General features: G+C 38.3%; 2 non-coding genes across 2 annotated transcripts; both read left to right on the top strand.

Moving 5' to 3' along the window:
• Nucleotides 1–3686: 3686 nt before the first annotated feature.
• LOC141654489 (small nucleolar RNA R71) lies at nucleotides 3687–3792 on the top strand. The gene has a single exon (XR_012548047.1). It is a non-coding gene; the product is annotated as a small nucleolar RNA R71 (small nucleolar RNA).
• Nucleotides 3793–14311: 10519 nt separating this feature from the next.
• On the top strand, nucleotides 14312–14417 carry LOC141654487 (small nucleolar RNA R71). The gene has a single exon (XR_012548046.1). It is a non-coding gene; the product is annotated as a small nucleolar RNA R71 (small nucleolar RNA).
• Nucleotides 14418–20052: the final 5635 nt, after the last annotated feature.

Raw genomic sequence — 20052 nt, 5'->3', positions numbered from 1 at the left:
TGTTTGACATATGAGAGAGTTAAGGGGGAGCAGCGACGACCACAAGGTAAGATTCAGTCTCTTGAGGTACCTGAGTGGAAATGGGAGTCTATCTCTATGGATTTTATAGTGGGTTTGTCGAGGAGTCAACAGGGTAATAACATGATATGGGTTATAGTTGATCGTTTGACCAAGTCAGCTCATTTTGTGCCGATGAAAGATATTTGGACCAAGATACAGTTAGCTTTGGCATATAGGAAGCATGTGGTTCATTTGCATGGGATGCCTAAAGATATAGTGTCAGATAGAGATGCGAGGTTCATATCGCGATTTTGGAAAGAGTTGCAGGAGTTGATGGGAACTACTTTGAAGATGAGTACTGCATTTCATCCTGCGACAGATGGCCAGACAGAGAGGACCATCAAGACTTTAGAGGATATGTTGCGAGCTTGCGTTATGGATTTTGGTGGTAGCTGGGAGGAGAGATTGGATCTGATTGAGTTTTCTTATAACAACAGCTATCACACGAGTATTGGTATGGCACCTTTTGAGGCTTTGTATGGGAGGAGGTGTAGGAGTCCGATTTGCTGGGATGATAGAGCTGATGTAGTGGTGCTAGGACCACAAATGGTACAGGAGATGGTAAAATAGGTTAAGCTGATCAGACAAAAGATGAAAGCGGCCCAGGATAGACAAAAGAGTTATGTAGATTTACATCGTCATGACATAGAGTTTCAGGTTGGGGACAAGGTTCTTTTGAAAGTGTCTTTTATGCGTGGGGTCATGAGATTTGGTAATAAAGGGAAGCTGAGCCAGAAGTTTATCGGACCGTATGAGATCTTAGATCGTGTGGGTGAGGTTGCTTACCGGTTAGCGTTGCCAACTGCTTTGGACAGGGTGCATAATGTGTTTCATGTGTCTCAGTTACGGAAGTATGTGAGTGATATTTCACATGTGTTAGATGTAGAGAACATCGTGTTGGATGAGTCCTTTTCTTATCTTGAGGTGCCAAAACAGATTCTTGATCGCAAGGTTCGGAAAACTAGACATGGGGAAACAGTGTTACTTAAGGTTCTTTGGTCTAACAATGAGGTTGAGGAGGCTACTTGGGAGGCGGAGGAGGCTATGAGGGAGCGGTATCCGTCTCTTTTTTTTTATCAGGTATGTTTAGTTACGGGGATGTAACCATGTTTCTTTTAGGGGGGGTAGGAGATAGTCACATAAGGTTTTTGTATGTTTTAGGTTGGTTTTAGTACAGTTAGTAGTTGCCTTGAGTCGGTTTGAGTGTTGTTTGGGAGTTGTGTTTTGAGTTTTGTTTTGAGTTGTGATTATGTTGTTGTGTCGGAGTGGAGATAGTATGTTTTGTTTTTGTCTATGGGTTGGAACTTCGGGGACGAAGTTCTTTTTAAGGAGGGAAGATTGTAATAATACTACGGTTTTCTATATCTGTGGGTACTCTATCGAGTGAGACTTACTCTGTCGAGTAAGTATCTTTTTACGCAAAATAGTAGCTGACTTGATGGGTACTCGCTCGAGTAAGTGTGACACTCGATCGAGTAAGGGGCACTCGATCGAGTAAGTGTGTTTTACAGGTTGATTAGCCGGGTTTTGTTAATAATGCGAGATTAATATAAAAGGGATTTTGTCACTTTGTTTAATCACTTTTAACATTCTAAAAACCTTTCAAAGAGAAGATTAACAGTTACGTACATCGCGTCCATCGCATTGTTAACAAATCCCAAGGCTAGGACTGTCGGATTGTCTTATTCTTTACGCCGTTGTGATCGTTGTGTCGAGGGTAAGTTTCTTATATAATTTTTATAGCGTTTTGTTGAGTTTGATTAAAACCCTAATTGGGTAATGTTGGGGATTTTGGGTGTATCATGTGGATTTGGTAGTAATTGTATGAATGCATGTTATAGGATGAGGATTCGTAGAGGAAAATTTCTGATTAGCTGCTTGACGGTCTCGTGTGATTGCTATTCCAGGTAGGTTTTCCCTACTCAGTATTGATTACATAATGTGTTGGTGATTGTTTGTTGTTGTGTTGTATATCATATTGGAATTGGAATTGGAATTGGTGATTGTTGGTAGTATAATGTGGTTATTGTATATTGTCCGTGGTTTTTGCGAGGTGCATCCTCGGAGTGAGTGGGGTCACTGGGAGTTGATTCACGTCCTTGATTCGCTTCTGGGAACCCGCCACATAAGGGATGTGCACATTTAGGAACTTGGGTTTATCGCTCGGATGAGATGAGCGGGGCTTAGGTGGGAATGGCTGCGGTCCCCTACTGGCGGTGTGGAATACTTGTTGTGATGAGTATTCTGGCAGGACTACACACCTTAGTGTGTAGTCAGGTGTGTGGTGATGTGACGGAGTTTGGTTGGTTAGATTGGATTGTAATGTTGTTCTATTACAGCTGTTTGTTTTGTGTAATCAGTACTGACCCCGTTTAATTGTTTTAAAAACTGTGGTGATCCATTCGGGGATGGTGAGTAGTTATTGAGCAGGTATGAGTTGATGCGCATGGGATAGCTGGGTTGAGTCATCACGAGCTATTTTAGAAGTCTTCCGTTGTGTCGAACATTCTTTTATTTAATTAGTTGGTTTGACAATTTGAGAACTTTTGTATTGTACTTTATCAGTTTTGGAATTTGAACTTGTATTGCTTTAAACTTAATTTTTAAAGTATGTTTCTTTATGGTCTATTTGATATCCATTTTCTCGGGTAAACGAGATGGTAGCATTTCCATGCCTTAAGTGGTCCTGGTAAGGCACTTGGAGTATGGGAGTGTTACATAGGGGGTTCATCATAAGTGGTACAACTCCTCAAAGTGATGACATTTGCGGTTTCATGAGGTTGTGCTCCTTGAGGTGGCAATTGACGTTGTTGTCTTTGAGCATTTGAGGTAGCAAGTTGAGCAATTTGGGTCTCAAACATTTTGATGGTGACATCCCTAACTTGGTCAGTTTTTTGGACATGATTAGCAAAGCTTTTTTGTGTCTCAATCACTTGTGTCATCAAAGCCTCCATCTTGCTCAATTGTTGATTGTTTTGGGGGTTTGATGATTGACCTTGAACTTATTGATTTTGGAAAGGTTGTCGGTAACCTTGTTGGAAACTTTGTTGGAATTGATTTCTTTGACCTTGGTTTTGGAAACCCGGTGGGGTAACTTGAACTTGCCTTTATTGTTGTGGCACATTTTGAATTTGATGTTGTGGATTTAGAACATTGTTGCTCTTGTAGGAGAAATTGGGATGTTGCTTGGTATTTTTATTGTAGGTGTTGGAAAAAGGACTACCACATTGCCTAAAACGTTGGTAGGCATTCACTTCCTCAATGGTACTTCGGCATTCTTGTGCACCATGTCCCGCACCTCCACAATAGTCACACACAATGATTTGGCTAATGACATTAACTTGTTCTTGGATTTGTGATGAGCTTGATCCTTGATTATCAACTTGTTTTTGGAGAAGTGCCATTTAAGCTTTCAATAGAGACATACTTGGATCCTCTTCCTTGACCTTCAATGGGGTATTACGGGAGTTGACATATTTGAGTCATGTACCGCCATATATTCAATGGTAGAATGAGCAAGTCCCACGTCGATTTGATCGAATCTCCCGTTGTTTGCGGAGTCCAAAATTCTACGAGACTCGGCACAACACCCATTATAATATGTGATGGCAAGGAACCATGGGACCAACCCATGGTGAGGGCATTCTCTTTGCAATTCCTTGTATGTCTCTCATGCTTCATACAAGCCTTCATGGCCATTTTGACGAAATCCTGTGATTTGACTTCTCAATTGTTAGGTCTTTTTCGGTGGGAAATATTTTTGATAAAAAGTAAGAGCCAAAGATTTGAAAATTTTGCGCTTACCATGAGACTTTGTGATGCTTACCCACTTGAGCTTACTATTTTCTCTCCTCGCTTATCTCAACTGTAGCTTTATAGCTATTGAATCACACTTATCGACATGATTTTGCATACTTGGGGATCTCTTGACATAGTGGGTGGAGGATGGAATTTAGACCTACTAGGCTTGATCTTGACATTGGCAACCTACAAAAATTGGAAAGGTAGAGCGTCCTTAGATCGGTGTATCTATACCCGATCTCATCTAGGTGTGTGTAGGTCTCCTTATAGTGTGCATTGCATAAAAAACGCACAAGTATGGTCTTTGTTCCATTTCTCGTAAGCATTGCATTCATAATTTGTGAGCATTTGAAGCCATTCACATTGATTATTGTTGCCCATATTGAAACCTTACACACATTTCCTCATATTTAGCTACATTCAAAGACTTGCTTACCTTGTTGAGTTACTAGTGTTATCATTGGTGTTTGGGTGCTCATTTGGTATATTACTCATATTTGTCATGTCATTGTGAGCTTGGTTGAGCGGAATTACTGATTTCCGTTGGTTCTTGAAATTGAAGAAAGTTGTGAAAGAAAGTGAGATGTTGAAAAAAAGATGAAAAAAATTGAAAAATTGAAAGATGAGAAAATTTGAAAAATTGAGAATTGTAAAAGGAAAGAAGCGTGCAATTGCATTTATTGAGACGAAAAGAGAAGAAGAGTTTTTGTGAAGTAGCTTCCATGTTTTCACCATATTTCTTGGGAAGTTTACTCTTGGTTTGAAATGAAAAGGAGTCAATGTACTGTTTTTGACTCCATGTCCTCTACTTGGGATTGGGTCGGGGTTTGGATTGAGCATCCATGCACATTTTGGTTAGTTGCTAGCTTGACTTAGCTCCACTTTCCATAATTCATTTGTTCCCCCTTCTTACCCATTTTCCTTAACCTTCTCTTTACATTTGGCTTCTTTCTATGCTTGTATGTTGATTGTTTTGACTTATGGTCTTGGAATGATTACCATATTAGATTGCGGGCGCACTATCATGAGTGAGAGCTAGGTGAGTGTCACTCATATAAACTGCCTTTTCATAAATTGTGTGCTTGAGTGAACTGCGAGAGTCCTTTGTCAAAAGATCATGCAAGAGCCAAAGAATCCTAATCAGTAATTCCCATTGCTTCTCTATTGAGGCTATTAATCCATAACTTGGCCTTATCCCTTAAAGAAAAAGGGAAGAGTATCTCCTGAATTTGAGCTTGAGTAACCCCCGTTTGCCTAATCATCGAGCAATAGTCACAAAAGTTTTGAACATGCAAGCTAGGGTCTTCCGTTGGGGTCCCACCAAATTGCTTCCTCTCAACAAGACTAATGAAAGCCGGCTTGATCACAAAATTCGCTGCATAATTTTGGCTAGTAGCAATACCCCTAGGAAGTATAGCCGCGATGGGCTTAGAATGATCGGATAAATGAACCATCTTTTTTATTGTTGGTTGAGAAGTAGAAGCTTCCTCTTTTTCAAGAGCTTTGAGGTCTTCTATATAAGATGTTCAAATGCTTTCAAGTTCCGCAAGAGATGTGGCTTCAGTAATTTCCTTGACAAAACGTAACCCTCTACGCAAAGTTTTCTCGGGCTCGGGATCAATGAGTAGTAGTTCGCCAACTCGAGAGGATATGGGCATAGGGCAACAATCTAGAGAAGATTATAAGTAACGGTCTCAAGGAACAAGTGTTCCTTAAGACAAAGCAAAACAAGATAAAATTCAACTAGTCACAAGAAACGAAACTGTGCTCCCCGGCAACGGCGCCAAAATTTGATAAGCTTATCGTGTACCTAACAAAGATACCCTAGGCTTGGCTAACAAAAAATGTAGTTAGGGATGTAGGGGTCGATCTCAGGGAGACGGTGGTTATAATATGACAACTTATGGGTAGAATTCTATCAAGGTTGGTCACGATTGAGTTTTGGTTTGGTTGTTTAAAATGAAAACAATTATGAAAAAAAGATGTAAGCAATTATGATAAAAGATCTAGGGGGAATGGGGTTACACATGTATACATTAGCATAAGACGATGTCAAATTAGAAGAACATAGATACCAATTTTTGTTTAGGCTTTTAGCAATTTTCATTCGGCCTATTACTCAACCATAGAACGATTACTAACGAGCTTTCGCACAAATTAGGTCGGTCTACTAAACATGCTTTATCTAATTCAATTCCCGACTTTCGCTCTTAGGAAAAGAATAACAAATTATTCTAGGATCATGTCCAATAACCAAAGATTAACAATACGAAACAAGCATGAATTATAACAACAAATTGATATTAAGATTGTTTAACTCAACACGAAACAAACACTAATCAAACATTGGTTCCCCGCCCCTAGATTAAGAAACTACTCACACATATTGACAAATAAACTAACAACAATTATATATATGAACATGAACATGATAACGATATTTAAAATTAGAAATGAAATGATAAAGTAACTTAGGGACAGAAACTACCAACTAGAAGGAAATAAGAACAAGAACTTGAAGGAAATAAGAACAATATAAACCCGGAAATTAACTTGAAATAACTTGAACGATTGTAGCAAACGATTACAAACTAAATTATTAAACTAGGGTTTTGATGTGAAAACTGAAATGTAAATTATTGGATGATGAACTTAGACGGAATAGAAGAGTTTATATTGGAAAATGGGAGAAGTTGAAGCATTTTGGCGTTGAGACATGCATCCCCGGTACCCCGGGAACACATGTAGGTGGCTATACTTAGCCAAATTCGCTCATACTCGCTTCCCCTAGGGGTAGGGGGACATAGCTAATTGATTTTGGAACTTAATTCTTCAATTATTTCATCAACTCACATCCCCTAGGGGTAGGGGACGCACATGGGGATGCGTGCAACTCCTTCAAAGCTCCATATCTTCACTGAAGACTTGATCAAATCCCGCCACTTCTTCCTTGGGTTTATAAAACGCCCTTCCATGGCCTAGACACGTTCCTTATAGCCCCGTGATACTCGGTGGATGTCAAAATGTTAAGAATAAGTCATAGATGCTTTATTTCCTATAAAACACAACCAATACATGCAAAACACCTAGAACACGGGATTAGCTTCTAAAAACACTTCGTAAAATGCAAATGACATGTAGAAGTGAGCTAAAAAGGGTGGTGAACTTCCTATAAAAATAAGACACATCAGCTGCAAGAATATAGAATTTCAGGAACTCAGGGTAACTTAAATGAGGTCATATTTCAAAGTTATAAGCATTGGTTGTACGATAACTTGTACCAGCATATTAGTACTACATTTGACTGTCGTTCTTAGAAAATTACTTTACTATTATGAAACTTTTGGAAACAAAGTAACGCCAAATGATGCACAACCAGGCACGCAAAAACTGGACCCAGTAGTAAAGGCATCTTTGCATACAGTAGAGAACATAATCAATGGAACTACTTTGGTTGCATATAAGAAGAAAGAAATATTTAATAACTCTACCAGGTGATATAAGTTCCATTGTTGATGATACGGACACAGAAATTTCATTGTCTCCCAAAACTCCATGAAGCATATTCTTTGAGTTGATATATCCAAGACGAGAATCCATTCTCTTGAGCAATATTATATCTGCTTGAAGGAAAAACGTTCAGATAGAAGGAACCTCAAGGTAAATCCTGCAAGGACTCTTAACCATCAAATAAAACATAGGGTAGTAAGATCATGAACGGTTTTTTCTAGGTGATTGAAGTTAAGGAAAGAATTATAGTCTATAGTCCATCCAACCTTCATTTACTTAATATGTTTATCAATCAACAATAATCATTTGCTTCGATAATTGAGTTTATTTTAAAATGGTAGACAACCAACATCAAGGACGAAGGATGCCTAGGGTTAAAAAAATATCACACACTTTTAGTCTTTTACAATCGCAAAAGTAATCATTTAACCTGACGAGGTGGTCAAAGGGAGAACTATTGATATACTATAGAAAAAAATGTGACTGAACTAACCCTCCTCCAAAAGCAAAAGTCTGTTACTAAATCCAGCCACAACAAAGCAATGAATCGTGTATTTATATGAAGCCAAATATGCGACAGAAGCTTGAAGATGATTGTTTCGGGCTTGCTAACATGTACAACTTCCCTTTTAACAAATCTGTTGTAGTCCAGTGGAGCCAGATCATTTCCAAGGAGCTTTTCTAACAACAAAATAAATCGAGATGTTGCTTGTTTAACAGATTCGAACGGAAATGACATCAAACTGACGATAGGAAAGAACAAATGCACTTCACATTTGCTAAATCTAGCTTTGCTCACATTATTGTCTACAATGTGATAATCAGTAACTAATTAGAATCAAACTTTTATGAAACACGAGAATTTAAGTAGGCTATATACACAAGGATAAAAGACTTGATGTAGCATTTGCGGAAAAAAATACCATAAGATGTAAATTTCATAGACTCTTTGATGATTAGCAGTAGCCTTCAGTTTTGAGGATTTTGGGGTTAATTTCTTCTGCTCCTCCATTGTTAAAAATGAGATGGTTTGATCTTATTTTAGGCGATCAGCCTAGTTTTCTGCCCTTGTCAAAAGAACAAACGCTATACCGTGAGATTTTCTTGCAGTCTTTTTAGCCTAAAAGTCTAATATGGGCATCCTAGCACTGCAAATATATGGTTTGACTCCCGATCGCAACAAGGCCACCATTACCCGACCCAGAAAAAATACCTTGAAATTTGTACCTAGTATCTAGCAGGTAGAGTTCAATTACATGTCATAAGTTTTCATGGCTATACCACCACTCACCAATCACCACATGCAAGCATTGTAACTCATATCATCATGAGACTCAGTTCGTGATCGCCTTTTTTGTCGATTTGATAAGTGAATTGGTATCTCGAAGATGAACTATGTTGACTGCAAATTGAACGCATCAAGTTTAAAATAAAAAATGGAGCTACGCTCTTCACAAGAAGCGTATTTAGATAAAGATATTGAGAACCGATCTCGTTTCTATCCAATCTGTCAGCAAGCACACTGTCAGGTACGTAGCTTCAACAAGAACTACAAAACCAAGAAAAGCACCAAGTACCCCATGTACTCTTGCTTCGCAAAAGGTTGCATGTTTCAAAAGCATCAGCGACTTACACCCTAGCCTTGGCATGAACCTACAAATAAGCACAACAACGAACAATTCTGATGTCCCAAAAACTATAATCGCCAATGCATAATCCCAATATTAAAAATAGTATGAGTCATGTAGCAGATAATATAATCAGAGGCCTTAGATAACACGGAAAGTACAACTCGGTCTTATAGCTAACCTCATTAACCATCTTTCTTTACATGCCAAGGTCTACTTTTGCAAACCAGCATTGTGATAGTCAGATTTAGATGTTTCATACTTCGCCTTCTTCCCGTACATCTCAGTATAAACTTTTTTAGAAGTTCCTAGGACATTCTCATACTCATTCTTGGCCTTAATCTCATTCCCTTTCTCTTCCTCATCCCATGCACCTATTCTCATCTCTATTTCCTTTATCTGGCACAGCAATTGCCATGTTATCAATAATCGATATTTAATCATTAAATGTACCAAATTATTATTGAAGATTATCAACATGTGGAAATGAACTAATACCTTTTTTTCAATTTCAATTTCTTTCTGGAGAAGGGAGGACTTCATTAGGAAAAGAAACATTTTACACATAAAGAGGAACATATCATATGGCCCTTTTAAATTGCCCAGCTCCCCATCTTGATCAAGATCCAATGTCAAATTTGGCCATCAGTATCAGGAAACTGCAACAAAAAAAGAACGTCAATAGAGAGAAAATCTAACAAGCATGACAGATTAAGATCAAATAAATCATACATATCATTAGCGTGCATGGAGGTACCTAGCCAAAAATTATTATTTAAGAATCAAAATCAAATGTTTTATAAAAAAAGGAAAGAACACCCGCTTCAAGCCTTCAATTTGTTATACACATGCACTCACAAAGATTAAAGACTGATAACAGTTTCACAATGATCGAGTGACTTGGTGACCTCGCTAATATCTAGCTCAAAAAGACTACTCGATTTTCTATTTAATACATGAAAATATAAAACCACACACAATAATATATGCTGGTAACATATGACAAAGAACCCAAATAGATGAACTATTTTACTGTTGTTTTCATTTATATTAGTAATCAATCTACTGGTATAAAATACCAAACCATTAAAATCAGACTGATAGACATGGACAAATCTGGTTGCTTCAATCCAATTATGCAGAAAAGCTAATGTTCTAGTCATTGATCAAGCATACAACACTAGAGTGACATCACAATTGAACACCGAAACATTCACAGGTAGTTATTGTAATGGTAAAAAGGAGAGTGAGGCGAACTTCGGGGACGAAGTTCATTTTTAAGGAGCGAATATTGTAATAACCAAATATTTTAGGATCCACAACAGATCCTCGGGATGCGTGAGAGGATCTTCAGACTTGACGAGAGAGTAAGGGGTGATGGTACACTAGACCAAGTAGGACCTAGACTATACCTATTGAGCAGTCAGTGTACAGTGGACCGAGTGGGTGGCACTCGGTCGAGTGGACTCATCACTCGACCGAGTGCAGCTCATCAGTAGGCGATAAAACCTACGACGAGATCTTATTTTCACCTAACCCTAAATCATTTCATTCTTTCTTCTTGTCACTCCAAATCCTATCCCTTATCTCTAAAACCCTCCTAAGCACTTCTCCTTGGGATTCAAGCTTGTATTAGAAGATTATACACCTTTCTCCTTCTTCTTTCCACCTTGTAAGTAAGATCTACCTTTCCTCTTTCTTTTATCAAACCCTAACTTTTGGGGGGTTTTGTTATGGGTAATTAATTAGTAATTAGTGTGAGTAATATGGATAATTAAAGGGTGATAATAAGGGGTTTTGTGTTGTATGATAGTATAGGACATATTATGATAGTCATTATATGGTTTATGTAGGATGAAACGGTTTTAGGAGACAAAATCTTGTTTGTCTCGGATTTTCTTATGGAGTACGCTAAAAGGTAGGTTTATCCTACTCGGTTTTAATAATGTGAATACTTGTTGTGTGTTTCATTCATGTTTCCATAGTATAGGTCGTTTTGCATCATATTATGATATTGGGATTGTTTTGAGTCACATGTTGTTGTCGGAAATGCATCTGAGTACAGAATTAGATTGTGGTGATTCAAGGAGTTGGAATACTTGATAAATGGATGTTGTAATACCCGGATATTTTGGGACCCACAAAGGACCTCGGGACATGTGAGGAGACACACGTGTACTCGGAAATAAAGTATGACCGTACATTAGACCAAGTGCAGCTGGCACTAGACCAAGTGCAATTGGCAGCAAACCAAGTGCAGCTGGCACTAGACCAAGTACAGCGGCACTCGACCAAGTAAGGTGACACTCGACCAAGTGGAAGTGGCGCTTGACCGAGTGCCAGTTCACTCGACCAAGTGCCCTCTAGGCAGGACTCCAGAGCTCTTGATTATGTGTCACTCGACTGAGTGATCAGCCTCACTCGACCGAGTGAACCGAGCACTCGACCGAATGCTGCGGGAACCGCTGAGTTTTCACGCGTGGACTTTTCTATTGATGGGCCTTGACATATAGATACCCTATTTTCTGATTTTTCTCATTTCCAAACCCTAATTCTTTCTCTCTAAACCCCTCTTACCTCTCTCTACAATCTCTCCTTCTCTAAATACTAGATATACAACTATGGATGAAGAATTTAGAAGATTCATTCACATATTCTTGCTCTTTATCACTTGGTTCTTTGGTCTAACAATGAGGTTGAGGAGGCTACTTGGGAGGCGGAGGAGGCTATGAGGGAGCGGTATCCGTCTCTTTTTTTTTATCAGGTATGTTTAGTTACGGGGATGTAACCATGTTTCTTTTAGGGGGGGTAGGAGATAGTCACATAAGGTTTTTGTATGTTTTAGGTTGGTTTTAGTACAGTTAGTAGTTGCCTTGAGTCGGTTTGAGTGTTGTTTGGGAGTTGTGTTTTGAGTTTTGTTTTGAGTTGTGATTATGTTGTTGTGTCGGAGTGGAGATAGTATGTTTTGTTTTTGTCTATGGGTTGGAACTTCGGGGACGAAGTTCTTTTTAAGGAGGGAAGATTGTAATAATACTACGGTTTTCTATATCTGTGGGTACTCTATCGAGTGAGACTTACTCTGTCGAGTAAGTATCTTTTTACGCAAAATAGTAGCTGACTTGATGGGTACTCGCTCGAGTAAGTGTGACACTCGATCGAGTAAGGGGCACTCGATCGAGTAAGTGTGTTTTTTCAGTTGATTAGCCGGGTTTTGTTAATAATGCGAGATTAATATAAAAGGGATTTTGTCACTTTGTTTAATCACTTTTAACATTCTAAAAACCTTTCAAAGAGAAGATTAACAGTTACGTACATCGCGTCCATCGCATTGTTAACAAATCCCAAGGCTAGGACTGTCGGATTGTCTTATTCTTTACGCCGTTGTGATCTTTGTGTCGAGGGTAAGTTTCTTATATAATTTTTATAGCGTTTTGTTGAGTTTGATTAAAACCCTAATTGGGTAATGTTGGGGATTTTGGGTGTATCATGTGGATTTGGTAGTAATTGTATGAATGCATGTTATAGGATGAGGATTCGTAGAGGAAAATTTCTGATTAGCTGCTTGACGGTCTCGTGTGATTGCTATTCCAGGTAGGTTTTCCCTACTCAGTATTGATTACATAATGTGTTGGTGATTGTTTGTTGTTGTGTTGTATATCATATTGGAATTGGAATTGGAATTGGTGATTGTTGGTAGTATAATGTGGTTATTGTATATTGTCTGTGGTTTGCGAGGTGCATCCTCGGCTGAGTGGGGTCACTTGCGGGAGTTGATTCACGTCCTTGATTCGCCTTCTGTGGAACCCGCCACATAAGGGATGTGCACATTTAGGAACTTGGGTTTATCGCTCGGATGAGATGAGCGGGGCTTAGGTGGGAATGGCTGCGGTCCCCTACTGGCGGTGTGGAATACTTGTTGTGATGAGTATTCTGGCAGGACTACACACCTTAGTGTGTAGTCAGGTGTGTGGTGATGTGACGGAGTTTGGTTGGTTAGATTGGATTGTAATGTTGTTCTATTACAGCTGTTTGTTTTGTGTAATCAGTACTGACCCCGTTTAATTGTTTTAAAAACTGTGGTGATCCATTCGGGGATGGTGAGTAGTTATTGAGCAGGTATGAGTTGATGCGCATGGGATAGCTGGGTTGAGTCATCACGAGCTATTTTAGAAGTCTTCCGTTGTGTCGAACATTCTTTTATTTAATTAGTTGGTTTGACAATTTGAGAACTTTTGTATTGTACTTTATCAGTTTTGGAATTTGAACTTGTATTGCTTTAAACTTAATTTTTAAAGTATGTTTCTTTATGGTCTATTTGATATCCATTTTCTCGGGTAAACGAGATGGTAGCATTCCCATGCCTTAAGTGGTCCTGGTAAGGCACTTGGAGTATGGGAGTGTTACATAGGGGGTTCATCATAAGTGGTACAACTCCTCAAAGTGATGACATTTGCGGTTTCATGAGGTTGTGCTCCTTGAGGTGGCAATTGACGTTGTTGTCTTTGAGAATTTGAGGTAGCAAGTTGAGCAATTTGGGTCTCAAACATTTTGATGGTGGCATCCCTAACTTGGTCAGTTTTTTGGACATGATTAGCAAAGCTTTTTTGTGTCTCAATCACTTGTGTCATCAAAGCCTCCATCTTGCTCAATTGTTGATTGTTTTGGGGGTTTGATGATTGACCTTGAACTTATTGATTTTGGAAAGGTTGTCGGTAACCTTGTTGGAAACTTTGTTGGAATTGATTTCTTTGACCTTGGTTTTGGAAACCCGGTGGGGTAACTTGAACTTGCCTTTATTGTTGTGGCACATTTTGAATTTGATGTTGTGGATTTAGAACATTGTTGCTCTTGTAGGAGAAATTGGGATGTTGCTTGGTATTTTTATTGTAGGTGTTGGAAAAAGGACTACCACATTGCCTAAAACTTTGGTAGGCATTCACTTCCTCAATGGTACTTCGGCATTCTTGTGCACCATGTCCCGCACCTCCACAATAGTCACACACAATGATTTGGCTAATGACATTAACTTGTTCTTGGATTTGTGATGAGCTTGATCCTTGATTATCAACTTGTTTTTGGAGAAGTGCCATTTAAGCTTTCAATAGAGACATACTTGGATCCTCTTCCTTGACCTTCAATGGGGTATTACGGGAGTTGACATATTTGAGTCATGTACCGCCATATATTCAATGGTAGAATGAGCAAGTCCCACGTCGATTTGATCGAATCTCCCGTTGTTTGCGGAGTCCAAAATTCTACGAGACTCGGCACAACACCCATTATAATATGTGATGGCAAGGAACCATGGGACCAACCCATGGTGAGGGCATTCTCTTTGCAATTCCTTGTATGTCTCTCATGCTTCATACAAGCCTTCATGGCCATTTTGACGAAATCCTGTGATTTGACTTCTCAATTGTTAGGTCTTTTTCGGTGGGAAATATTTTTGATAAAAAGTAAGAGCCAAAGATTTGAAAATTTTGCGCTTACCATGAGACTTTGTGATGCTTACCCACTTGAGCTTACTATTTTCTCTCCTCGCTTATCTCAACTGTAGCTTTATAGCTATTGAATCACACTTATCGACATGATTTTGCATACTTGGGGATCTCTTGACATAGTGGGTGGAGGATGGAATTTAGACCTACTAGGCTTGATCTTGACATTGGCAACCTACAAAAATTGGAAAGGTAGAGCGTCCTTAGATCGGTGTATCTATACCCGATCTCATCTAGGTGTGTGTAGGTCTCCTTATAGTGTGCATTGCATAAAAAACGCACAAGTATGGTCTTTGTTCTATTTCTCGTAAGCATTGCATTCATAATTTGTGAGCATTTGAAGCCATTCACATTGATTATTGTTGCCCATATTGAAACCTTACACACATTTCCTCATATTTAGCTACATTCAAAGACTTGCTTACCTTGTTGAGTTACTAGTGTTATCATTGGTGTTTGGGTGCTCATTTGGTATATTACTCATATTTGTCATGTCATTGTGAGCTTGGTTGAGCGGAATTACTGATTTCCGTTGGTTCTTGAAATTGAAGAAAGTTGTGAAAGAAAGTGAGATGTTGAAAAAAAAAAGATGAAAAAAAATTGAAAAATTGAAAGATGAGAAAATTTGAAAAATTGAGAATTGTAAAAGGAAAGAAGCGTGCAATTGCATTTATTGAGACGAAAAGAGAAGAAGAGTTTTTGTGAAGTAGCTTCCATGTTTTCACCATATTTCTTGGGAAGTTTACTCTTGGTTTGAAATGAAAAGGAGTCAATGTACTGTTTTTGACTCCATGTCCTCTACTTGGGATTGGGTCGGGGTTTGGATTGAGCATCCATGCACATTTTGGTTAGTTGCTAGCTTGACTTAGCTCCACTTTCCATAATTCATTTGTTCCCCCTTCTTACCCATTTTCCTTAACCTTCTCTTTACATTTGGCTTCTTTCTATGCTTGTATGTTGATTGTTTTGACTTATGGTCTTGGAATGATTACCATATTAGATTGCGGGCGCACTATCATGAGTGAGAGCTAGGTGAGTGTCACTCATATAAACTGCCTTTTCATAAATTGTGTGCTTGAGTGAACTGCGAGAGTCCTTTGTCAAAAGATCATGCAAGAGCCAAAGAATCCTAATCAGTAATTCCCATTGCTTCTCTATTGAGGCTATTAATCCATAACTTGGCCTTATCCCTTAAAGAAAAAGGGAAGAGTATCTCCTGAATTTGAGCTTGAGTAACCCCCGTTTGCCTAATCATCGAGCAATAGTCACAAAAGTTTTGAACATGCAAGCTAGGGTCTTCCGTTGGGGTCCCACCAAATTGCTTCCTCTCAACAAGACTAATGAAAGCCGGCTTGATCACAAAATTCGCTGCATAATTTTGGCTAGTAGCAATACCCCTAGGAAGTATAGCCGCGATGGGCTTAGAATGATCGGATAAATGAACCATCTTTTTTATTGTTGGTTGAGAAGTAGAAGCTTCCTCTTTTTCAAGAGCTTTGAGGTCTTCTATATAAGATGTTCAAATGCTTTCAAGTTCCGCAAGAGATGTGGCTTGATAATTTCCTTGACAAAACGTAACCCTCTACGCAAAGTTTTCTCGGGCTCGGGATCAATGAGTAGTAGTTCGCCAACTCGAGAGGATATGGGCATAGGGCAACAATCTAGAGAAGATTATAAGTAACGGTCTCAAGGAACAAGTGTTCCTTAAGACAAAGCAAAACAAGATAAAATTCAACTAGTCACAAGAAACGAAACTGTGCTCCCCGACAACGAATTCGCCAAAAAATTTGATAAGCTTATCGTGTACCTAACAAAGATACCCTAGGCTTGGCTAACAAAAAATGTAGTTAGGGATGTAGGGGTCGATCTCAGGGAGACGGTGGTTATAATATGACAACTTATGGGTAGAATTCTATCAAGGTTGGTCACGATTGAGTTTTGGTTTGGTTGTTTAAAATGAAAACAATTATGAAAAAAAGATGTAAGCAATTATGATAAAAGATCTAGGGGGAATGGGGTTACACATGTATACATTAGCATAAGACGATGTCAAATTAGAAGAACATAGATACCAATTTTTGTTTAGGCTTTTAGCAATTTTCATTCGGCCTATTACTCAACCATAGAACGATTACTAACGAGCTTTCGCACAAATTAGGTCGGTCTACTAAACATGCTTTATCTAATTCAATTCCCGACTTTCGCTCTTAGGAAAAGAATAACAAATTATTCTAGGATCATGGCCAATAACCAAAGATTAACAATACGAAACAAGCATGAATTATAACAACAAATTGATATTAAGATTGTTTAACTCAACACGAAACAAACACTAATCAAACATTGGTTCCCCGCCCCTAGATTAAGAAACTACTCACACATATTGACAAATAAACTAACAACAATTATATATATGAACATGAACATGATAACGATATTTAAAATTAGAAATGAAATGATAAAGTAACTTAGGGACAGAAATTACCAACTAGAAGGAAATAAGAACAAGAACTTGAAGGAAATAAGAACAATATAAACCCGGAAATTAACTTGAAATAACTTGAACGATTGTAGCAAACGATTACAAACTAAATTATTAAACTAGGGTTTTGATGTGAAAACTGAAATGTAAATTATTGGATGATGAACTTAGACGGAATAGAAGAGTTTATATTGGAAAATGGGAGAAGTTGAAGCATTTTGGCGTTGAGACATGCATCCCGCACCCAGGAACACATGTAGGTGGCTATACTTAGCCAAATTCGCTCATACTCGCTTCCCCTAGGGGTAGGGGGACATAGCTAATTGATTTTGGAACTTAATTCTTCAATTATTTCATCAACTCACATCCCCTAGGGGTAGGGGACGCACATGGGGATGCGTGCAACTCCTTCAAAGCTCCATATCTTCACTGAAGACTTGATCAAATCCCGCCACTTCTTCCTTGGGTTTATAAAACGCCCTTCCATGGCCTAGACACGTTCCTTATAGCCCCGTGATACTCGGTGGATGTCAAAATGTTAAGAATAAGTCATAGATGCTTTATTTCCTATAAAACACAACCAATACATGCAAAACACCTAGAACACGGGATTAGCTTCTAAAAACACTTCGTAAAATGCAAATGACATGTAGAAGTGAGCTAAAAAGGGTGGTGAACTTCCTATAAAAATAAGACACATCAGCTGCAAGAATATAGAATTTCAGGAACTCAGGGTAACTTAAATGAGGTCATATTTCAAAGTTATAAGCATTGGTTGTACGATAACTTGTACCAGCATATTAGTACTACATTTGACTGTCGTTCTTAGAAAATTACTTTACTATTATGAAACTTTTGGAAACAAAGTAACGCCAAATGATGCACAACCAGGCACGCAAAAACTGGACCCAGTAGTAAAGGCATCTTTGCATACAGTAGAGAACATAATCAATGGAACTACTTTGGTTGCATATAAGAAGAAAGAAATATTTAATAACTCTACCAGGTGATATAAGTTCCATTGTTGATGATACGGACACAGAAATTTCATTGTCTCCCAAAACTCCATGAAGCATATTCTTTGAGTTGATATATCCAAGACGAGAATCCATTCTCTTGAGCAATATTATATCTGCTTGAAGGAAAAACGTTCAGATAGAAGGAACCTCAAGGTAAATCCTGCAAGGACTCTTAACCATCAAATAAAACATAGGGTAGTAAGATCATGAACGGTTTTTTCTAGATGATTGAAGTTAAGGAAAGAATTATAGTCTATAGTCCATCCAACCTTCATTTACTTAATATGTTTATCAATCAACAATAATCATTTGCTTCGATAATTGAGTTTATTTTAAAATGGTAGACAACCAACATCAAGGACGAAGGATGCCTAGGGTTAAAAAAATATCACACACTTTTAGTCTTTTACAATCGCAAAAGTAATCATTTAACCTGACGAGGTGGTCAAAGGGAGAACTATTGATATACTATAGAAAAAAATGTGACTGAACTAACCCTCCTCCAAAAGCAAAAGTCTGTTACTAAATCCAGCCACAACAAAGCAATGAATCGTGTATTTATATGAAGCCAAATATGCGACAGAAGCTTGAAGATGATTGTTTCGGGCTTGCTAACATGTACAACTTCCCTTTTAACAAATCTGTTGTAGTCCAGTGGAGCCAGATCATTTCCAAGGAGCTTTTCTAACAACAAAATAAATCGAGATGTTGCTTGTTTAATGATTGAAAAATGACATCAAACTGACGATAGGAAAGAACAAATGCACTTCACATTTGTTAAATCTAGCTTTGCTCACATTATTGTCTACAATGTGATAATCAGTAACTAATTAGAATCAAACTTTTATGAAACACGAGAATTTAAGTAGGCTATATACACAAGGATAAAAGACTTGATGTAGCATTTGCGGAAAAAAATACCATAAGATGTAAATTTCATAGACTCTTTGATGATTAGCAGTAGCCTTCAGTTTTGAGGATTTTGGGGTTAATTTCTTCTGCTCCTCCATTGTTAAAAATGAGATGGTTTGATCTTATTTTAGGCGATCAGCCTAGTTTTCTGCCCTTGTCAAAAGAACAAACGCTATACCGTGAGATTTTCTTGCAGTCTTTTTAGCCTAAAAGTCTAATATGGGCATCCTAGCACTGCAAATATATGGTTTGACTCCCGATCGCAACAAGGCCACCATTACCCGACCCAGAAAAAATACCTTGAAATTTGTACCTAGTATCTAGCAGGTAGAGTTCAATTACATGTCATAAGTTTTCATGGCTATACCACCACTCACCAATCACCACATGCAAGCATTGTAACTCATATCATCATGAGACTCAGTTCGTGATCGCCTTTTTTGTCGATTTGATAAGTGAATTGGTATCTCGAAGATGAACTATGTTGACTGCAAATTGAACGCATCAAGTTTAAAATAAAAAATGGAGCTACGCTCTTCACAAGAAGCGTATTTAGATAAAGATATTGAGAACCGATCTCGTTTCTATCCAATCTGTCAGCAAGCACACTGTCAGGTACGTAGCTTCAACAAGAACTACAAAACCAAGAAAAGCACCAAGTACCCCATGTACTCTTGCTTCGCAAAAGGTTGCATGTTTCAAAAGCATCAGCGACTTACACCCTAGCCTTGGCATAAACTTACAAATAAGCACAACAACGAACAATTCTGATGTCCCAAAAACTATAATCGCCAATGCATAATCCCAATATTAAAAATAGTATGAGTCATGTAGCAGATAATATAATCAGAGGCCTTAGATAACACGGAAAGTACAACTCGGTCTTATAGCTAACCTCATTAACCATCTTTCTTTACATGCCAAGGTCTACTTTTGCAAACCAGCATTGTGATAGTCAGATTTAGATGTTTCATACTTCGCCTTCTTCCCGTACATCTCAGTATAAACTTTTTTAGAAGTTCCTAGGACATTCTCATACTCATTCTTGGCCTTAATCTCATTCCCTTTCTCTTCCTCATCCCATGCACCTATTCTCATCTCTATTTCCTTTATCTGGCACAGCAATTGCCATGTTATCAATA

This window comes from Silene latifolia, chromosome 4, assembly GCF_048544455.1.
Source record: "Silene latifolia isolate original U9 population chromosome 4, ASM4854445v1, whole genome shotgun sequence".
In the NCBI taxonomy this organism is placed as follows: domain Eukaryota; kingdom Viridiplantae; phylum Streptophyta; class Magnoliopsida; order Caryophyllales; family Caryophyllaceae; genus Silene; species Silene latifolia.
This window is presented reverse-complemented; position numbering and strand designations above follow the sequence as displayed.